The sequence below is a fragment of the Euprymna scolopes genome, chromosome 46, assembly GCF_053919585.1.
Source record: "Euprymna scolopes isolate OS-2025 chromosome 46, ASM5391958v1, whole genome shotgun sequence".
NCBI lineage: Eukaryota > Metazoa > Mollusca > Cephalopoda > Sepiida > Sepiolidae > Euprymna > Euprymna scolopes.
The window spans coordinates 68,815,880-68,837,481 of NC_136527.1; positions in this window are offsets into that span (position 1 = coordinate 68,815,880).

The following is a 21,602-nucleotide window of genomic DNA, read 5'->3' on the forward strand; positions in this document are numbered from 1 at the left end:
AAAGAAATAAAATATTTTATCTTCTTCAAATTTGTTGAGTAAAATTTGATAATCATGTTCATTAGCGGCTCTTATATTAAATCCTTAATTTAAAATCTATGCAATGCAAGCAATTGTTTCCCGAGAGCCAGTCCCCAGTTACAGTTACTTCAGGAACGACGTTAACCACAGTTGGTATTGTCGTCTTCAACCCTGAAATCATAAATACCATTATAACTTTATATGTTGTCATTTTCATCAGAGCAACAAACTTTCTACCATAAAACTGAGTTCCTTTTGAAGTTACATTTCATCCAACATCAAGATACAATCTTGTAAAAAAATTACTTTTTCCCAAGAGATATTTTGTAGCAGTGAAAGATTCTACATCTCCTTTTTATATTTTTCTAATGAAGAAAATGATGTAAAAGGTAATTGCTCAACCAATAGCTTATTTGCTTGTGGATAATTATAGTGCAATAATAAAGAATATCTTATTAGTTCAAAAGAAAATAAGGGATGACCTTTAGTTTTAAAATTTTTAATTTTTTGTAGTTCTTTTATTATGGAATTTGGATGTTCTGTTACACTTTGAATGTATGGAAAGAACCTCTTATGAAAATTTAATCATATGCTATTAATGAATGAATCGTAAACATAATCAGATATTTCTTAGAAAAGATAAAAATCCAGATTGTTCTCGATGGTAGTACATCTAAACAATATCATATTCATATTCCATCCTTGGAACTTAATCATTCCTGATATTCATAAAGTATCTCCCATATAAAATTGTGTGCGAGTGAAGTATGTTTGCTAATGATACAATGTTCGATAATCGACATGACGAAAAAAACCCAAATATACTCATATCAAAAGCAATGACAAAAATTTTAGGAAACAACTTTCAGTCTGTAATGGAATGGAGCCGTGAATAAATGGTAATATTTAATGCTACTATGACAAAGTTTCTTTTCTTTAGAAATTACAACAAACTTTCTCAATCACCGATTGCCATGACAAATAACATCCACCCATGAAATAATTGTTCAAACATCTAATTGCAACAAATACATTGAGGATATTGCCAAGGTTGCCATAAGAAGGTGGGCTTCCTCTACAAATTAGAAAATTACACCTGAAAGTATCCTAGTTCTCTACAAAATTACGATTCTCCCATGCCTTGAATATTGATGTAAGATTTTGACGCATGGATATACTAGTAGTCTCTCCCTTTTGGAAAGGTCCCCCAAGAGTTTTGAATCAAATACCGTATTTTCACCTATGTTTCTTTAATGAACTTATAACACTTGTTCTCTCTCAAAGTACATACTTGTGTTGTATAAGTGTTAAAATACTTTGTCATTATTATTGTTGAAAATTGTTAATGTAATGTTGAAATGCTATATTGTTGATAAATGTTATATTGTCATCTATGGTGGAGGAGAGAGGGGAGTGAAATGTATGATGTTATGCATACATTTGTTCTCTCTCAAATTACATATTTTCGCTCATTTTTCTTTAATGAACTTATAAGAGCTCTTCTCTCTCAAACTACATATCAAAGTACATACTCTCAACAAGCCGCAAAATATTCACTAGATTGTAGAAAACCTTTTACTCCAATAGTTGTTTCATCATTTATTATTATTATTATTGTATATTATATATGTTGCGGATAATACTCCTTAGATATTGCAATTTTCTTGAACACTATTTTATTATACTCCTATTTTTAAACCCTAAAGGTATGTTGCATTGTTGGCCCCGGAAAATGCCGGAAAATTAACTAGATGATTATTATTATGATTGTTTAAAGTCTAGATATTCTATAAGCTAAACAATCTAACAGGGATGTTAATTTTAAAATTTTAATATAAAACTGTTGTAGACCCGTGCTTCCTTTTCTCTAGGTAAATACCTTTTTTTAGGAACTATAGTATTTGGGGGATCACCTGTTTTGGCAAAAGTTTCTCGAAGACCGGCCTAATTTTCCTTGCAAATATTAACTCTGCTGGTGACATCTTCAATGGAATGCTTTCATTTGGCATAATTCGGTAAATTGTAAAAACTGTTGAATTGCATTTCTGAGGGGGGTTCCTTTAGCCTTCTTCAGGGGTCTTTTCAGCATGTCTACGAATCTCTCTGCCTGACTGTTTGATCGGGGATGATAGTTTGGCCTCGTTATATGGTTAATCTGTAAATCCTTGCAGAAGCTTTTAAAATCTGCTGAAGTGAATTATGTGCCATTTTTCTTACATTAGACAATCAACCACACCAAACCTAGTGTACAATTCGTGAACAGCACTGATTGTAAAATCCGTCATTGGACTTTTACTTCGAAAGAACTCAGGCCATTTTCAAAAACTGTCTACCACTATTAAATAATAGTTTCCATCGAGTGGGGCTGCGTAATCTACGTGTATTCTTTGCCATGGTGGTCTGCTTTAGGCCGCAGGCTAAATTGTATTGGGTGCGTTTTTGCAGCAAATGCGCAACTCTGACATGACTTTACTGTGTCTTCTATATCAGTGTCCATACTCTTCCAGTAAATGTAGGACCTCATGAGGCTCTTCATTTGCGAAGCCCCAGGGTGGCCATATCAAAATGCTCTTCTTGGAACCTTTTTTCAAGTTCTAATTGTTGACTTTGTTGGAATTTCACTATTTCCAAAATTTGTTTTGCTAAATCGTCCATTTTTTGGAGGGCAACGTGGAATTACTTAATGACAAAATGAGTTTTTTTCAGAAGCAACTCAATTCGTTCATTCATGTTTCCTATATTGCCAAATCTATAGAAAAAACATTGCAAAATTCGTACCTGGTTATTTAACGAATACTTCTTTCATATATTTTTCTATAGTGGCAATTTATTTGAGAAAATTTGTCAGCGTTTGCATTTATACAGAAAGCAGTAGATTTCGTTTGTCATTATTCAATTTTAGTAACGTGTAGGTACTGAGTTCAATTCCTTGTTAATCCTACAAATTTTTATTTATGCTTTTTTCTTTACAAAGAAAAAGTTACTTATCTTGTTGTGCTTAGCAACATTGTTTTTTTTTCTTTTTCTTCTTCGAGATGCAGTCCCGTCGACCAGTGAAACGTTTATTTTAATCAGATTAAAATCAAACTTTTATTTTAATTTGTGTGAATACTTGCTTCAGCCAATAAAATAAAATATATCATTTACCTTTGCAAGAGCTTTTTTTTCAACGCAAATGCCTTTTAACCATAGGACGTATTAACGAGACATGCTTTTTAGAATGCCAAAGTTTTTTTGTACTTACTGAAAACTTGGTCTCGTTAATTCAGTAGTAATAATTCTCCCCGCAATTCGTCTTATGAGTTCTGTTTCAGCTCGTAATTTAGTTTTAATTGCTTTTTAACAGCAAGATAAGGCCTTTTGACGACTTCTTTGAAAAATAAATTCTTTTGAATTTTCGAATTTGTACCGAGTGTAGGAAAAACTTATTTTGAATATCTACGTGTTTTCTTTTTTCTTGAATCCTTTTGGTCAAAAAATGTTTTCAAATGGCTGTTTTTTAGAGTGAATTCATTGCTGAATATTCATCATTTTGTTGTAGTTAGCAATTATTGTAGATTGATCCGAGAAGTGCTTGAATCATCCTCATCGGCCAGTTGTTGTAGACCCGTGCAAGGGGTCACAAATGAAAGGCATTACAAGTAGTGTAAAGTGTATAATATATAATATGTATTTATCATAAAGGATACAGGAGCCACTAAAGTGGTATGAAAGGAACGTGTTCGTAGCATGCGGTTAAACATTGTATAAATATCTCCATTTAGTCTCTGAAACCAGTGGTATTCATAGGACAGGAGGAGAGTACCTTTGCTGATCTTGCCCCGCCTCTTGATTTTGATAGCTTCCTTTAATTTCCTCAAAAGTGAAGCATAATAGCTCCTGTAATTGTGATACCCTTTACCAGGAAATCTGTCATCATTACCCGTCCTGATCCCAGAAGACTGTGAGCATGACCTTGCCAGAGGAGGGCTGCACCCTTGCCTTCTTTTGAGGTGGTGAGTCCAAGTGCTTCTACTGCATTGACTTGGCTTTGGTCTCTGGATCATAGTGATCGACCCAGGTTTCATCCTGTGTAATCAGTCTTTTGAAAAACTTTGACTCATCTCCTTGGCACATCTTCATATTCAACCTCGAGCACTCAACGCGTTCTCGCTTCTGGAATGGTGTGAGCAACCTGGGAATTCATTTGGCAGACACCTTATCCATATGCAAATGGTCATGAATGATAGTTTCCACAGACCCTGTCCAAATCTTTACATTTTGGGCTATTTGGTGAATAGTAATGTGCCGATCTTCCAAAATGGCAGCCTCAACTTGACGGACAGATGCCTCATCAATGGAAGAAAGGGGGACAATTAGGTCTGGGAACTGTTTTCCACAGTCTTCCGGACATGTTTGAATTCACGATGCCAGCGTTTTACAAGGTCATATGATGGGGCATTATCACCATAAGTTTCTTTCACTCCATCAAAAGGCGCCTGTGGTGTGCGTCCTTTCAAATACAAAAACCAGATCACTGCTCGACATTCAACAGGCTACATTTCACGCCTGTCTCAGTTTAAACACCTGTAAAACAGAAACCACAATTAATTCAGAGCTGTAATTTGCCACATAACCCATAGAGATATAAATCATCGCACATGCAAAATTTCAGATCGATCAGACAACTGGAAGTGGGTCATGGGCATTACTTATTGCACGCCTCTCATATTTGTACTCAACAAAGTATTTTTGTTTCTCAAATATCTTTTAAGAATTTCATTTTGCTGACCTGTATAAAATGTGTTGTGTTAAAACCATTTCATTTTATGTACTTCAGATCTCATTATTGAAGTTTCTATGAAAATAAATTCAATATTATTTATAAATTGAAATGTTTTATTTGTCACATACTCTTATCATATATTTTATAAAATCCATAAATTTCGGGCGAATTAAACTTGCACATTATTACTATAAGTTTGATTTTAGCATAAAATGCTGAATCTTATTTCTAAAATAATGTTGACATATTAATGTTGTAAAAATAATTTTGTTTATAAAGAACATGTATAAAATTTACATGTTTTGTTTTAATTTTGCAGAATATCCAGAAATCATAACAAGAATACAAATGTTCATTGAATAAAGCTAAAAGTTGGAAACGAGAAAAACTTTTGAACTTTTTATTTGTTTTCTTTCATCCAAAGGCATTTTATGATAATATGATCAACAAACTTTGAATATATTTCTTCTGTTGTTAGTTTTACTCAATAGACACCAAGTTGGAATGCTTTTTCCAACTGTATATTACTAATGTACTTATTAGTGCATATTACAAATACACTTCTGAACCTTAAATGCATAATTACAAGCAACTAAATAACTAGGCAGAAACAATACTGTTAAAACTGATATTATAGTTTCATTATGGATTGCAAAAAGAGTTTTATTGAACCATCCTTTTAAATATGTAAAAACCCATTGAATTATGAGAAACTATACATCTTTATTTGGGAAGTGTTTTGGATATCATCTATGAAATATGTATAAAAATTGAGTGAGTATATCATTTATGTTCTTCATATATACAAAATTAGCCCTACCAAATTCTACATCAAGATATATATGTTATCTAATATACAGAGATACAAACACATCTTATATTAATATATGTTTATCAATTACAGTTAAAAGAAGTAATGTATCACTAAATACGAGAAATATATATCTCATCACTTACCATAAACTATATTTCTAATTTCAATATGTACAAAACGTCATTCAACGATCTACTACAAATAAAATACACATGTTTATTCTTTCACTTCGTTTCATGTAGAAAATCACAAACACAATTCAGAGATATATAATTGTTAAATATTTCGACTATAAAAAATGAACTAGGAATCTCATATCGAAGAGGAACAAAAATCTGAGTAAATATATATTTTTTACTAGAAAATCACATGTCAGAAAACATGGGAAGAAATTCTAAAACGAAACTACATTCTTGTAAAGTATGTGGTTCTACTTTTACAACAAAAGGAAGCATGTTACGACATATGCGAACACATACTGGAGAGAAACCATACTCTTGTGAAGTATGTGGCTCAACGTTTACAACAAAAGGAAACATGATTGATCATATGCGAACACATACTGGAGAGAAACCATACTCCTGTGAAGTATGTGGCTTTTCTGTTGCACAGAAAGCAAATATGGTTAAACATATGCGAATACATACGGGAGAGAAACCATACTCTTGTGAAGTATGTGGCTCAACGTTTACAACAAAAGGAAACATGATTCTACATATGCGAAGGCATACTGGAGAGAAACCATACTCCTGTGAAGTATGTGGATTTTCTGTTGCACAGAAAGGAAATATGGTTAAACATATGCGAATACATACAGGAGAGAAACCATACTCTTGTAAAGTATGTGGTTTTTCTTTTGCACAGAAAGGAAGTATGGTGCAACATATGCGAACACATACTGGTGAAAAACCATATTCTTGTGAAATATGTGGATCTTCTTTTACACGAAAACAACATTTGTCAGTACATATTCTAACGCATACTGGAGAGAAACCATATTCTTGTGAAGTATGTAGCTCTTCTTTTAAAGAGAAACGACATTTGTTGCAACATATGCTAACACATAATGATGATAAGCCATATTCTTGTGAAGTATGTGGCTCTTCTTTTACAAGGAAACGGAGTATGTTGCAACATATGCGAACTCATACTGGAGAAAGACCATATTCATGTGATGTATGTGGCTCTTCTTTTACATTCAGAGCTGGTATGAAGAATCATATGCGAACACATACTGGAGAGAAACCATACTCTTGTGAAGTATGTGGCTCAACGTTTACAATTAAAGGAAACATGATTGTACATATGCGAACACATACTGGAGAGAAACCATACTCCTGTGAAGTATGTGGCTTTTCTGTTGCACTTAAAGCAAATATGGTTCAACATATGCGAATACATACGGGAGAGAAACCATACTCTTGTGACGTATGTGGTAGTTCATTTGCAACAAAAGGAAACATGATTGTACATATGCGAACACATACTGGAGAGAAACCATACTGTTGTGAAGTATGTGGTTTTTCTGTTGCAAAGAAAGTAACTATGGTTAAACATATGCGAATACATATGAGAGAGAAACCATACTCTTGTGAAGTATGTGGTACTTCATTTGCAACCAAGGAATATATTAGAGTACATATGCGAACACATACTGAAGAGGATAACCAGACAAGATAACTTCTTGTCCTGGAATCCAGTAAGACCAAGAGACCAATATATATATATATATATATATATATATATATATATATATATATATATAATTTATACAATCAGAAAAAACAACACCTTTTTTTAGTAGTAATTCCATCCCCATGTGAGTTTTAAAAACAATTTTTTGACTGTAATTAATTGATTTTAATTGTCTCCGAAGAGAACGGTAAATAATGAAAATTCGGTATGTTATAATTAAAACAACCGTTTGTCCTTTTACCCTTCGAAACAGCTGTCAGACTAAGAAAAAATATATAATAACATGTCATAAAAAATAATAAAACAAAAATTGTGTACTACTAAAAAACGGTGTTGTTTTTTCTGATTGTATAAATTATATTGCTCTGAATTCTCATCGAGCTAAACCGAGGTTAATATTGGTACAATAATCAATATAATACCATTTAAAAGGTATTAAAATTGAATGTATAAAAATCCACATATATATATATATATATATATATATATATATGAAAATGGTTAATTGGGGAGAGGAAAATTATGTTCTCAATTTCTTTACTAACTCAGTGTTTGAGAGATAAAGACCTTAAAATCTGTCACTCCTCTTTTACACAGAAACAACATATGATGGAACATATGCGAATACATAATAGAAGCCATATTCTTGTGAAGTATGTGGTTCTTCTTTTGTAAGCAAGCAAAATATGAGAGTACATATGCGGACACATACTGGAGAGATCTCTTGGTTGGATTCACTAAAATAGTGGTAAATGTCAGACATCTGGTTGGATGTCCCACCCCCTAGAAGAAAAGGTTTAAGAAAAATGAAAAAAAGAGAGAAGCTTGATTTCTGAGAACTTCGACTGAAGTAAAATAAAACAAAAAAAAAGAAAGAAGCCTATTCATGTGAAGTATGTGGTACTTTTTTAAGGAAACAGCATGTATTGCGACATATGCAAACGCATACTGGAGAAAAAGTATATTAATGTTAAGTATGTGGTACTTCATTTGCAACCAAGGAAAATATGATAGCACATGTGATAATACATACTGGAGATAAGGATAAGGAGATCAGGACTCTACATTGTAAGGAAAGTAATGCCAAAATTCCAAAAACAACGGGAACCAGAGGCAAAAGACAAAATACCACGCTGGAAACAAAAGATCCAAAACCAGCTAAACCTGTGCCGAAGGGAATTGTCCCAGATTAAACAATTCCTAGCCGCCCCTGCTGTACAGGGACGACTGAAGAACATCATCGGCAAACTCAGCAGGAAATATGGTACAAAAGCAGGACAGCTACAAAACGTAGCTAGAGAATTAGAAGGAAAAATCCCAGCACTTTCCAAACGCATTAAGAAAAGAGAAAGCAAGAATAGGGCAAAACATGAAAACAAAACATTTAAGCAGAATGCTCGGTTATTTTACTGTAACCTAATAAGGGACACTATAACGGTGAATAACCCTCCCAAAATGCAAGAGCTGGAGGATTATTGGAGGCCTCTCTTTGAGAACGAGATCACCCGTAACAAAGAGGCTTAATTGATCCATACCATAGAGAGGAGCCTAGAAAATAAGCCAGAGACGCCGGAGCCAAAAATAACAGCTGGCACTATAAAAACGAAGCTAAATGGCGTCTCAAATTACAAAAAGCCTGGCATAGACAATCTCCCCAATTTCTGGCTGAAACAACTAGCATCATTACATGGGCATTATAGCAGTTGTTTCAACAGAATATTGAGCGGTGAAGAAACCACACCAGAATGGTTATTAAGAGGAGATACAACCCTCATAGCAAAGACAAAAGAAACGCGACGCCCTAATAAATACAGGCCCATTTGCTGTCTCACTATCACCTACAAACTCTTCACTGGCCTTGTTGCGGACAGTATATACCAACACCTCTCCTGTACCATATATCTTGAAAAAGAACAAGCAGGCTGTAGGAGGGACTGTCTAGGTACCAAAGACCAGCTCTTAACAAATAAAACTATCTTGGAAGACTGTAGGAAGAGACAGCAAAATTTAAGTATGGCTTGGATTGATTATCAGAAGGCTTATGACAGTGTACCACACACGTGGCTTCTACGCTGTCTAGAGCTATATGAGATAGACCCGATAATCAAACAGGCCATAGCTACACAAATGAAAATGTGGCAAACAAACATGACATTAAGCCACACAAAAGGAAATATAAAAGTCACGGGCGTAAACATCAGGCGAGGAATCTTCCAAGGAGATAATTTATCCCCTTTACTCTTCTGCTTGGCAATAGATCCGTTAAGCAAACTTTTAAACAAAAACAAATGTGCTTACAATCTAAGCCAGGACCGCCGACAAGACCCAAACAAACGAATTAACCACCTGATCTTCATGGATGACCTCAAACTGTATGCCAGTTCTGATGCCGACTTAAATGAACTCTTGCAAGTCGTACATAACTTCTCCAGAGATATTGGCATGAAATTTGGACTGGACAAATGTGCCAAGTGCTCCATCAAATCTGGGAAGAAGATCGAAACTGAAAATATACAGCTTGATGAATATACCACCATCAAGGAGCTAGAAGGGCAGGAAGGATACAAATACCTTGGCATAGAAGAGAATGATACCATCCAACATGCCAAGATGAGAAACAAAATTGGAAGTGAGTACACACGCCGAGTCAAGAAGATATGCAAAACAGAACTCACAGCCAGAAACAAAATAACTGCCATTAACCAACTAGCCATGCCAGTGGTAACATACAGTTTTGGTATTGTCGACTGGCCACAAAAAGACATAAATAGACTATACACTAAGACACGTAAAATGCTGACAATGTATAAAGTAATATACAGAAACCAGTGTCTGTCTAGAATGTATCTGCCCAGATGGAAAGGAGGTATGGGGCTCTCAAAGATTGACCATCAACATCGTGCAACTATTGTGAGCACCGGACAATATCTGATGAGCTCTAAAAACCCAACTCTCAAGATGGTACACCAACATCAGGAATCAAGAGCCAGTAGAACAACATCCATCACAAAACTGGCCAAACATTTTGGGGAAGACTGTCTTACAAGTGAGACAGAAACAGAAAAGATACCTGCGACTGAAATAGCCAGAAAAAGTCGCCAGAAATACACTAAAGCTTTCCATGACAAGAAAGTTGAAGAATGGGCCAACCAACAACGGGCCAAGTATTTTCTGGACGAATATAACCAAGACTATATTGATAAGGAAGGGTCTATAAGCTGGCTAAAGGATGGATCGCTCCACTATGACCAGGAGAAGTTTATAATAGCTGCCCAAGATCAAGGCTTGATGACCAATGCGTTTAAAAAAATGAGTGGTCTCAGCAAAGACAACAAATGCAGGTTCTGCCACACAGAAGTAGGGAGTGTGAGCCACCTGATTTCTAGCTGTAAGGTTCTGCTAGGGGACGACTACTATACAATGCGACACAATGAAGTATGAAAATATCTCCACTTGACGATCTGCAATAAGTTAAATATCGAATGCAGTAAGAAGTCATGGGAACATATACCCGAAAGAACAGTCGGAAACAAGTCATATACCATCCACTATGACTATGCAATCCCTACAGCCACATACCTAGAAAACGGAGCTATAAATCCCGACATTGTAATATGGGACAAGAAGGAGAAGGAAGCAACCTTGGTGGAAGTTAGTGTCCCGAATGATGCTGGGTTAAATAGAGCTGAGAGGGAAAAGATTACTAAATACCAGGGTCTTATGTATGACATGAAAAGAAACTGGAACCTTAAGAAGATCTCTATCATTCCAGTAATTATAGGAGCAACCGGACTTATGAAAAATAATTTTACAAACTATCTTACAAATATACCAGGTAAACCAAGTGCAAAGGAGATTCAAACAATTGCACTTTAAGGGACGGTTAGAATCTTAAAAAGATCTCTCGGTTGGAGTGTCTAAAATAGCAGGTGTATGTTTGGCATTTGGTTGGACTAGCTCAAAAGGGGATCCCTCCATCATGATCAGGAAAGGGTGCTCAAGACCATGGATTGATGAACAATGCATTCAACAAGATGACAGGTCTCACTAATGACAATAAATGTAGATTCTGCCAGAATTGGAAAACGTGAGTCATCTAGTATGAAGTTGAAAGTTTTTTTTTGGGGGGGGATGGCTACTACACGAGACATGATGGAGTATGTAAGTACATCCACCGGACCATCTGTAAAAATATAAACATCAAATGTAGTAACAAATCCTGGGATCATCAACCTGAAAGAACAGTTGTCAATGACTTATATACCATACATTACGACCATGTAATCCCTACAGCCACCTAGCTTGAAAATGCTGCTGTGAAATTTGACATAGTTATATGGAATAAGTCAAAGAGTGTTGCAACCTTGGTTGAAGTATGTGTTCGTAATGATGGAAATCTGAACAGGGCTGAAAGGGAGAAACAGACCAAATATTAAGGTCTCATCTCTGATATGAAAAGACACTGGAATCTTAGAGATCAATCATTCCAGTTAGAGGTGCCACAGTGCTTATGAAGAAGAACCTGAAGTCTTACCTAACTAATCTGCGAACTGATAGTGGAGTGAAACCCTATTCTTGTAAAGTATGTGGACATTTTTGCAAGGAAACAGCGTGTATTGCAATATATGCGAACTCATACTGGAAAGAAAACATATTACTGTGAAGTCTGGATGTTTTGCCATCAAACAAAATATGTTGTGACATGTGTCAACTCACACTGGAAAAAATCATATTCTTGTGAATTATATGCCTCAACTTTTCCACAGAAATGACATATGATGCAACATATGCGAATACATAAAGGAAAGTAAGACATGCTTATCAGCAATGACAACAAATGTTCTTCCATACAGAAGTAGAGAGTGTGGGTCACCTGACGTCCAGCTGTAAGGTTCTGCTAGGGGACGGCTACTATGAAAGTCGACACATTAAAGTTTGTAAATATCTACACTTGACGATCTGTAAGAAGTTGAATATCAAATACAACAGCAAGTCTTGGTAGCATATACCCAAAAGAACAGTCGGAAACAACTCAGATAAATGTGTTGATTCATATGTTAATAAAAATGTAAGATATAAAAAATGTGCTAACATACAAGATTTATTGAAAGATGGGTAATATTTAATCAATAAAATTCTTATAACTTAAAAATGAAATAAAAATTGGGAAGAAAATCATTTTATTTTTAGCAGGAAATAAATACATCCTTCAACAACATTTTAAATATATCAACAGATCAATATTTATATACTAAGAATAAATGAAAATTCCTGACATCATATCTACAACAAAATAAAATAATCACACCTAATACCATAGCAAAATAGCAGTTTTATTTTCTGTTTCTGTAAATGAATCTTTTATATATTTGTCTCGTTACTGAAATGTAACACGCCTTTTTTTTAGTAAAATTTAATTTTTGTACTCAGAAAAGTCAATCATTTTTTGTAAAGAACTGTGTGCATAATTTGTATTGATGAAACATATTTTTATTATTTCTTTTGTCTTTATTGGATGACTAGCTGGATGGCCGGCGTTTCCCGGTCGTACAATATGCTTAAACATGATATTTTAATTTATGCAAATTGTGTATGAATTATTATAGAATCAATCCTCTATTGAATATTACATATGACGAGGTAAGTGTATCAGAATTTTGAGGGATTTTTGACATACCTTACACGAAACTGCGAATAAAATATTTTTAAAAACTCGTAATTTCTCTTTTTAAAGCGGGTTGTTTATTTTCTTTATGGAATATACTTCCAAAATAAACTATTAAAGTTGTTTAAAAAATAATAGAAACATCACTTTTTATTTTGTAAAAAACAGTGTTTACAAAGTGCCTGCAAGCGTTCATGCAACAATTTTATCACGTAATGAAATCAATTGAATTTTACGAGTTAAATATTTTTCAATTTTTTTAATTTTAAAATCTATCAAAATTTGTGTAATGGTTCGATTTTTGCCATATATTCAGGTTCAATGTGGAATTTTATGCTCTTTCCAATAAACTGAATATAATATTCTAGAAGGCGTTTTTTTTATAAATTCACCCCACCCCATTTTGAAGTGTCTATTTAAATGAAAATAATTACTTTTCTCACCTCAAATTTATATATCACAAATTGAAGATAAAAGATCAATAAATAAAATAAGGTAATTTAAAACAAAAAGAACAGTTATTTGCGAATTTACATGTAAAGTCCAAAGTTTAAAACCTTTCTTTAAAACCACATTAATTTTTGTTGTTTCTTTTAAGTGAAACCTTATAATCCTGTTATATTGTTCAAAATATTCCGTAGAATTACGACAATTTTTTTTTTCTTTTTCATTTATTTTTTTTTTACATATTAAAAAAAAATTCACACTATAAAGATGAAATAAAATATATTAAATCAAAACTTATGTATTTAAGAAAATTTTTAAAAAAATACAAAATCAGTCGACTGTTTTTTTATCGGCAAAATGTGATTCATTTTTACCTATGGTGGCCCATGTTTACTTATTTGTTTAGAGCACACAATAGAAAGAGACACTTATAGCCATCGGAGAATTCAACTGCAAGAAAAGCAGGCATGTATCTCCCTTTATTTTAACTGAAAAAATCTGATGTCGCGTTTTGTGGAATCCTTGCTTAAAAATTGTTTTATTTAAAAAGGACATGAAATATGAAATATAAATAAATTCTTAACCTTAAAGCATGGAATATATATATATATATATATATATATATATATATATATATATATATATATATATATATATAACATTGAAGAACGGAAGTACCCATTGATTAGTATTTTTTATGTAAGTGATTTTTTGGAATTTATATATAAATATATTTTATCGAAGTAAGTTAAAATTCGTTGATTTTCTTAAAATCTTTTTTAAAGAAATCCGATTTAAAAAAACAAATGTTGCATAATTTTCTATTAAACCTGTTATATGTTTTGTTATAATTTGGTCGTTGCTCATTTAATTACAAAAATTAGGGTTTTAATTACATTTTTCAAGTAGTTATAAACTTCGAAATATAAGAGGTCAAATTATTCGATTTTTATCACGCATTTTTAATGGCGTTTTCTGACACTCCTAATGACAAGGAATAATTTTCCTTGTGGACTAATTTTCAAAAAAATAAAATAAATAATGATAATGTGGTTCATTAAATTTTCAAAAAAAAATAAAATAAATAATAATGATAATGTGGTTCATTAAATTTCGCCCGTGTTTGTTTAAAATATCATGTCAGCTGATATTTGGGCTAGATGATGAATGCCTGGAAACACACTTCTGATTAATGATTAGTTATAAAATATGCAAAGAAATTATGTGCAGCGATTTAAAATAGTACCTATTGTTTATCGTTGGTTGACTTCATTTATAAGAATAAAGTAATATAAAATGGTGAGGCACACTTGAGCTTGAACACAAGATCATTTGATCTGTAGTCAAATGCTCTACCACTGAGCAATATTTCAAGATTTTAACAAGTCTGTTTTTTGCTAAGAATAAGTTATTTGTGGAGATTTTCTCAACTATATCTTGCCGGTGCAACCTTAAATATTAGCCTGTAAAAATAGTTTTTTTCTGTAAAAAGGAAAGAATTTTAATGCTCAGATTTTTTTCGATTTTCGATACCTAACCGAGAAATTTCTGTACAAGTAGAAGTTAAAAAGGCAAAAAACAAAAGTTATAAAACCAGGGAAGTTTTTTGTCTTATATACATGGCAACGAACATTACATTTGCGATATGAGGAAGTTAATCGTTTAAAAATCAACTTGATAATTATCATATGGACACTTATTTCTATGAAACTAAATTTGTTGGATTGATGAATAAAATGTGATGTAGCTTATTTGAAATGTAATTCGCATGTTGCAGTTTATGAATTTGCCTTATTTTCAACTTTTTTTCCTCACTAAAGTGTCTACAATTAGCGTAGAAATGGCCGAGCGAGTAAGCACACATTTGAAGTGCACATAAGAAATTCTGAAGAATACAGAACCTCTCTTCAATTTGCCGACTCTTTTCATGTGGTGTTATCTGTTTTTTTACATATGACAAAGAGCGAGTTACCAGCGCCTTTATAAGCTGGCTCACCAGGATGAATTCAAAGACCTAAAAGCTAAAAGTAAGATATCTGAAACAAAATTGTGGAATTAATGCAACACAATAGCCATGGTATGGATGAGCCATTTGCGTGTTGATTTGTCTTCCTACCCGGCCAGCAGGGTTCTAACACTCGAGTAAGTTGGCTAAGAGTTATATCCCTTAAATATTTAGTTGAACCAATGGTCAGATCAGCATACTAAGACTTGCAACTTATCGATTTTCTCCGTGCATACTAAAGAAAACTAAGTAAATTCAAAAAAGGCAGAAAATTCAAATACTATGGACTATATGGAGTCAAGGTGTGAAAAGGAATGAGAAGTTATAGGCTATGGAATATATCCAAACAAAAAGGGCACCTTGAGGAAAATAGTTTTCCAGACAAAAAATGTTCAACCCCAAAAACATAAACTGTCAGCGACACAAGAGTCTGAAAGTTTATTTTAATTCTGCTGGGATAGAATATATGAAAGAATAAACAGAATCCAATGGAAACTGAAGTTGAAGTCCAATCTAAACAAATTCAAAGTCCAAGGGACAGGAAAACGGTTTGATCAGTACACACACAGAGACACGGTGACACGCCATCAACACGAACCAGCGTACACAATTACTAACCGGCCGTTCTTTCCTTACTCCTTGCCTTCCGAAACGACCTGAATTTATAGTTGTCGAAGACCAACTGATTTGCATATATGCACGGGATTTTGCGAGAGTTTCTGAGATCATACCATTACAAAACGCCGTCGGCGCCATCTTAGAATTCTTTTCCTATCCTAGCTTCGCAGCGATGACAAAGCACACACGCACACCTAAGTCGCTTGAACGGTAAGCCCTCATTTTCACAGCTTTCGCCACACTCCCCTTTGATATCATTATCACAGAGGGGGAAGGGAGGCGGCGACCTCCTTCTTCGGGTCCTTCTACCGAGGGGCAGATAGGGAGCCTCGTTTTCAGTTGAGCTCCCGTCGGTGGTCTGGGGATCAGTGAACCGGAGGCTGCCAATTTCAGTGCTGTCATCGTCCGACGAAGCCGGCGTATACCAGAATGCTGGTTCACTGTTCGTGGAACTCGTTTCACTTTCGTCACCAAGTGGCGGCTGCGCCTGTGATGCCGCTGGCAGGTCCCTGACGTGTCGGGCACCCCATCAATCCACATGGCTTGCTGATTACCTCTGTAACACGCCTGGTTCCATGACGTGTGGTGCATCTGCCACGAGGGTTCTTAACCCGGACGACATCTCCCACTTTGATACTATCTCGTGTCGCCTCTGGCTCGGGTAAAGGGCTGGCCTCTAACCCTATCACCCTGACATGGTACCAGTGCAGCGCCTCAGCCGCCATGGGTGAGGGCGAGACATCGTCCTTCGGGGTGACATTGTATCAGTATAGCACTTCAGGCACTGTACACCCCTTCCTAGCTGCAATGGTCTTGATGGCCTGGTGGTTCCGTTCCACGATCCCGTTCCCGCTAGGCACATGGGCGCACAAAATCGTAGTCGTACACCCCAGCCGTCTGTGAACAGCTTGAACTGCCCGCTAGCAAAAGCGGTGCCGTTGTCAGTCAGTATTTCAGAAGGAGGGCCACACTCAAGGAAGACACTTTCCAGTTCCTGGACAATGGCGGCCGCGTCTTGTCGGCAAAGTAGCTGCCACAACACAAACCTAGACGGTCCACAGTCAATAATTGTCAAAAAATCCCCGCTGTTGTTGTGGGTCACGTCCAACGGCATGGTACTCTGGTCAGCCGATCCGCGCGATTCTGACAGGACTGTACTAACGTCACATCCACGACCAGGTTGTATTCCTTGATGGTTTCGGTTAGGGTAGCAAGCCGCCTCCGTATGAGCATTTCACGTGATGCCTTCGTCGCCAATCGTGCCTTTCCACTCAAGGCATCGGTCGTCCACCGATACACACATGTGAAGTCTGTAACGATATGCAGGACTCTGGCCTGCCACTGTAGCGCCAGGTTGACCCCCATCACTGTGGCATCAGATTCAGCCAGGTTGATGTGCCTGGCGTCATTTTCTGACCGAAGCCAGCAGGCATCTTCCACGATAGATCCGTTGACTGCCAGCGCAACACCAAGGGCTAGCGAGCTGGCATCCACCCAAACCGTAAACATGCTCCCATCGACGCACCATTTCCCTCGCACCAGATCATCCTCGGAGTCTCTGGCCAAAGTCTCCTCTAGCATTTTCCACAGGGCGGGGTCGCTCAGCTCATCGTCCCACCCGATTGACATGGAAGTCGCTCGTCGCTTTATGACCGCCACCCGGAGCCACCCACATACGGGGAAGTGGCCCACCAGTTTTCCACAGGTGGAGAAGATGCACCGACGCAAGACGCTAGTTGGGACTTCCGGGACGTCACCACCTCTTCGCCAGCGGAGCCCATCTGCTGCCACTCATGCGCAGGCCAAGCACCTTCGTCCCATCTCACAGTCGCTCTGGCTCCTTGCACGTTAGCCCGAAGCTTTCGAAGTGTTCTTTAACCTTCTGTGCAGGCATGAGGCTCTTGTTCACGTAGATGTCATCGATATATGATGATGTCCTTGTTGCACGGCTTCGTCCTGATGGCGGATCACCTGCATGATTGCTGTCATGATGTTTGGGGCCACGTTCAGGCCGAACCCTAGCCTCATCAAGCAATAATGTGTCACTTTTATCTTGACCGTCTGGTACGGCCACAGCGATTTTTCGACGCGTATCTGCAAGTAAGCTCTTCGCAAATCCAATATTACTGCGTCCGCCCCTTGTTGCCGTTACTCTCTCAGTTTGTGTGCACAGACGTCTGCACCCATCGTGTGTGGGTCAACGTGCTCGTTGAGTTCCCGGTAGTCCATGACAGGTCGGACTTTTTGTTTGTTCTCCTGCCTGATAGCCATCAGGGGAATCAACCCCTTTGGGGGCCCAAGTTCGTCTTTCGGGTATGGGACCAGCCAGCCATTGTCCTTCCAAACCTGGAGCTCTGCCTCGTTCTTCCCCCTAAGATGTGCAGGAGGAAGATACTCCGCCAGCCGATTCTGCAGGGACACTGGTGGCTGGTCACCCGACCACTTCCATGACACGGTCCAGGCGTTCGTACCCCTGTAGTATTTTGCATTGAAGTCGGGTTCATCAAGACTGGTGCTGCACAGACCAGTGTCTCAAGTTGGGAGAACCTTACATAACTGGCGCTGTTTATGGTGATTCCGGCCAGCCGTGTAATGGAATCTATTCCAAGAAGAAGGTCGTACCCCAGTAACAATGCACCTGCTTCCATGCTCCATAATCCGGGGCGTGCTTCGCGTCACTCCTACAATCCCTGGGAAAGTGGTTGGGGCAGCCACATTTATAGCATCGTCGGCCCTCTACAGGCGATTCCAATGCCTCAACTTCCACCAAGACTGGTTCCTCGTCGTCCTTCATGATGTTTCAGGCTCAAGCCAATAGCTCCTCTAATCCAAGCTCATTGAGCCTTGATGACGCCCGCAGCAGTCGACTGGCGCTTTCTGGGAGCCCAGACAGGAAGGCGCACGCCAATATACAGTCGCTTGCATCCCTGAAGGGGGTGGCAAGCTTCTTCAGGTCGGCCAGATAGACATCCACTGTCTCCCCTGGCCCAGGCCGTTGTCCAGAAAATTGCCACCAGGCAACAAAAGGGTCCGTTCCAAATGCTCCATACAACGCCTCTTTAATTTGTTCCATAGTCGCGTCATCCCCGAGCTGCTGATACATGGCATAGCCCCCCTTAGTGGGCCTAAGCGGGATGACTATAGCTGGGTCCTTTATCTTGAACAAACGGCAAACATGTTTGGCTTTCTCTAGCCATTTGACCACCGATGGTCCATTCGGGGAATCGTCAAATTCTGGGATCAATTTCAGGTCGAACTTGTCCATACCGGAGATATCCGTTGAAATAGCTTGAAGTTGAAGTTCAATTTAAACAAATTCAAAATCCAAGAGACAGGAAAGCGGTTCGATCAGTACAAACACAGAGACACGGTCACACGCCATCAACACGAACCAGCATACACAATTACCAACCGGCCGTTCTTTCCTTACTCCTTGCCTTCCAAAACGACCTGAATTTATAGTTGTCGAACACCAACTGATTTGCATATATGCACGAGATTTTGCGAGAGTTTCCGAGATCATACCATTACAAAATGCCGTCGGCACCATCTTGAAATTTTTTCTTGAAATCTTCGCAGCGATGACAAAGCACACATGCACACCTTGGTCGTTTGAACGGTAAGCCCTCATTTTCACAGCTTTCGCCACAGAAACCCAACCACAATTTCTATAAGTTACTATGCAGCACCTTAAAAATACAGACAAGACTACACAACCAGTGAAATTTTTCATAGGGGCAGTGAGATTTTGCACACAGGTAGCGAGATTTTGCACACAACCAGTGAGATTTTGCATAGGAGCCGTTAGATTTTGCACACAAGCAACACGATTTTGCATATGAGCAGTGAGATTTTGTACACAGGTAGCAAGATTTTGCACACAAGTAGTGAGATTTTGCACACGAGCAGTGAGACTTTGCATAGAAGCAACGAGATTTTGCACATGAGCATTGAGATTATTCACGCCAGCAATGAAATTTTGCACACAAGCAGTAAGATTTTGCACACGATCAGCACAATTTTGCACATGAGCAGTGAGATTTTGCATACGAGCAGCTAGATTTTGCATACGAACAGCGATATTTTGCATGCGAGCAGTGAGATTTTGCATATGAGCAGCGAGAATTTTTTGAACGATCAGCAATATTTTTTATATCTGCATGAGATTTTGAAAACTGGCAGCAATTTTTTGCATACGAGTAGTAAGATTTAGCATACGAGTAATGAGATTTTGTATTTGACTAGCGAGATTTTGCACACAAGCAGTGAAATTTTGCACCCGAGCAGTAAGATTTTGCACACAAGCAGCAAGATTTTGCACACAAGCAGTGAAATTTTGCACAGGTGCCGTGAGATTTTGCATACGAGTTGCGATATTTTGCATATGAGCAGTGAGATTTTGCATACAAGCAGCGATATTATATATATACGAGCAGCAAGATTTTGAACACAAGAACAGTGAAATTTTTCTCACGAACAGCAAGATTTTGCATATGAACAGCGAAATTTTGCATACTTCTACATACTATTAGCGATATTTTGAACACGAGCAGCGAGATTTTGAACACAAATAGCGAGATTTTGCATATGAGCAGCGAGATTTTGTACACAAACAGTAAGATTTTGTACAATTTATGAGACTGCTAAGGTTAAAAGCTGTGGGTGCTGCCATCTTAATTCTTTCTACTCCTCTCCCTCCTGGCGGCCTGATCCCCACCTCCCTGCCTCCTGACAGCTTGATTCCATATGATACACACATGCCCGGATGCTTTAATCGTAAGCCATTTTCTTGTTTTCCACAATTTCCCATATAGAAACTAAGCATATTTATGGAGACTTCTAAAATGTGATCCTCTTATGTCGGACATTTTTTGGGTTTCTCATATAACACTCGACACTACTTGTTTTTTAACTGAATAAACGGCGTAAATTCACTTTAAAGACTTAAAACTTATCCAGCTAAGTACGAATTAATGACTTACAAAAATTTATTTCATCTGTTTTGAAACAACAGTAAAAAAGTAAATATATTTTTAAAAAAAACATATTATAGAGGTGTAGTCTATTTTTTAAACCATACTATAACGGGTATAAAAGGTGTTTTCAATCGATATTTATTCAATAATGAACCCATTTCCCTACCTAATAAAATGGACGAATTTTCCGTGAACAAAACTTCAGGCACAATAAAACATATGGGAGTCATTTACTTCCTCTTCTGTAGGTACGGGCAAAATAGGCGGACAAAAATGGGGGACATAGTTTTGAAAGCCGATTTATCATAATTTTTTGTAGGTTTCCGACTAGTTTTGATTGTATTTGAAAGATTAAGGACTAAACTTAATTTCCAAAAAGGAAAAAATATTTGTCCACGTGAAAAAAAAAAAAATTATGAAAATGTTTTCACGGCGAGCTACCCTATTCAGCTAAATTTTTAAGTTAAATAATTTCATTGTAAAAATCCTTTAAAATATAAATATTAGTTTTCTGGGTCTATTTCAAAGATAATTAGTAAAGTCCTAAGATATTGAATTAAAAAAAAAAAACTTGTTTGTACAAAAAATAAATTAAT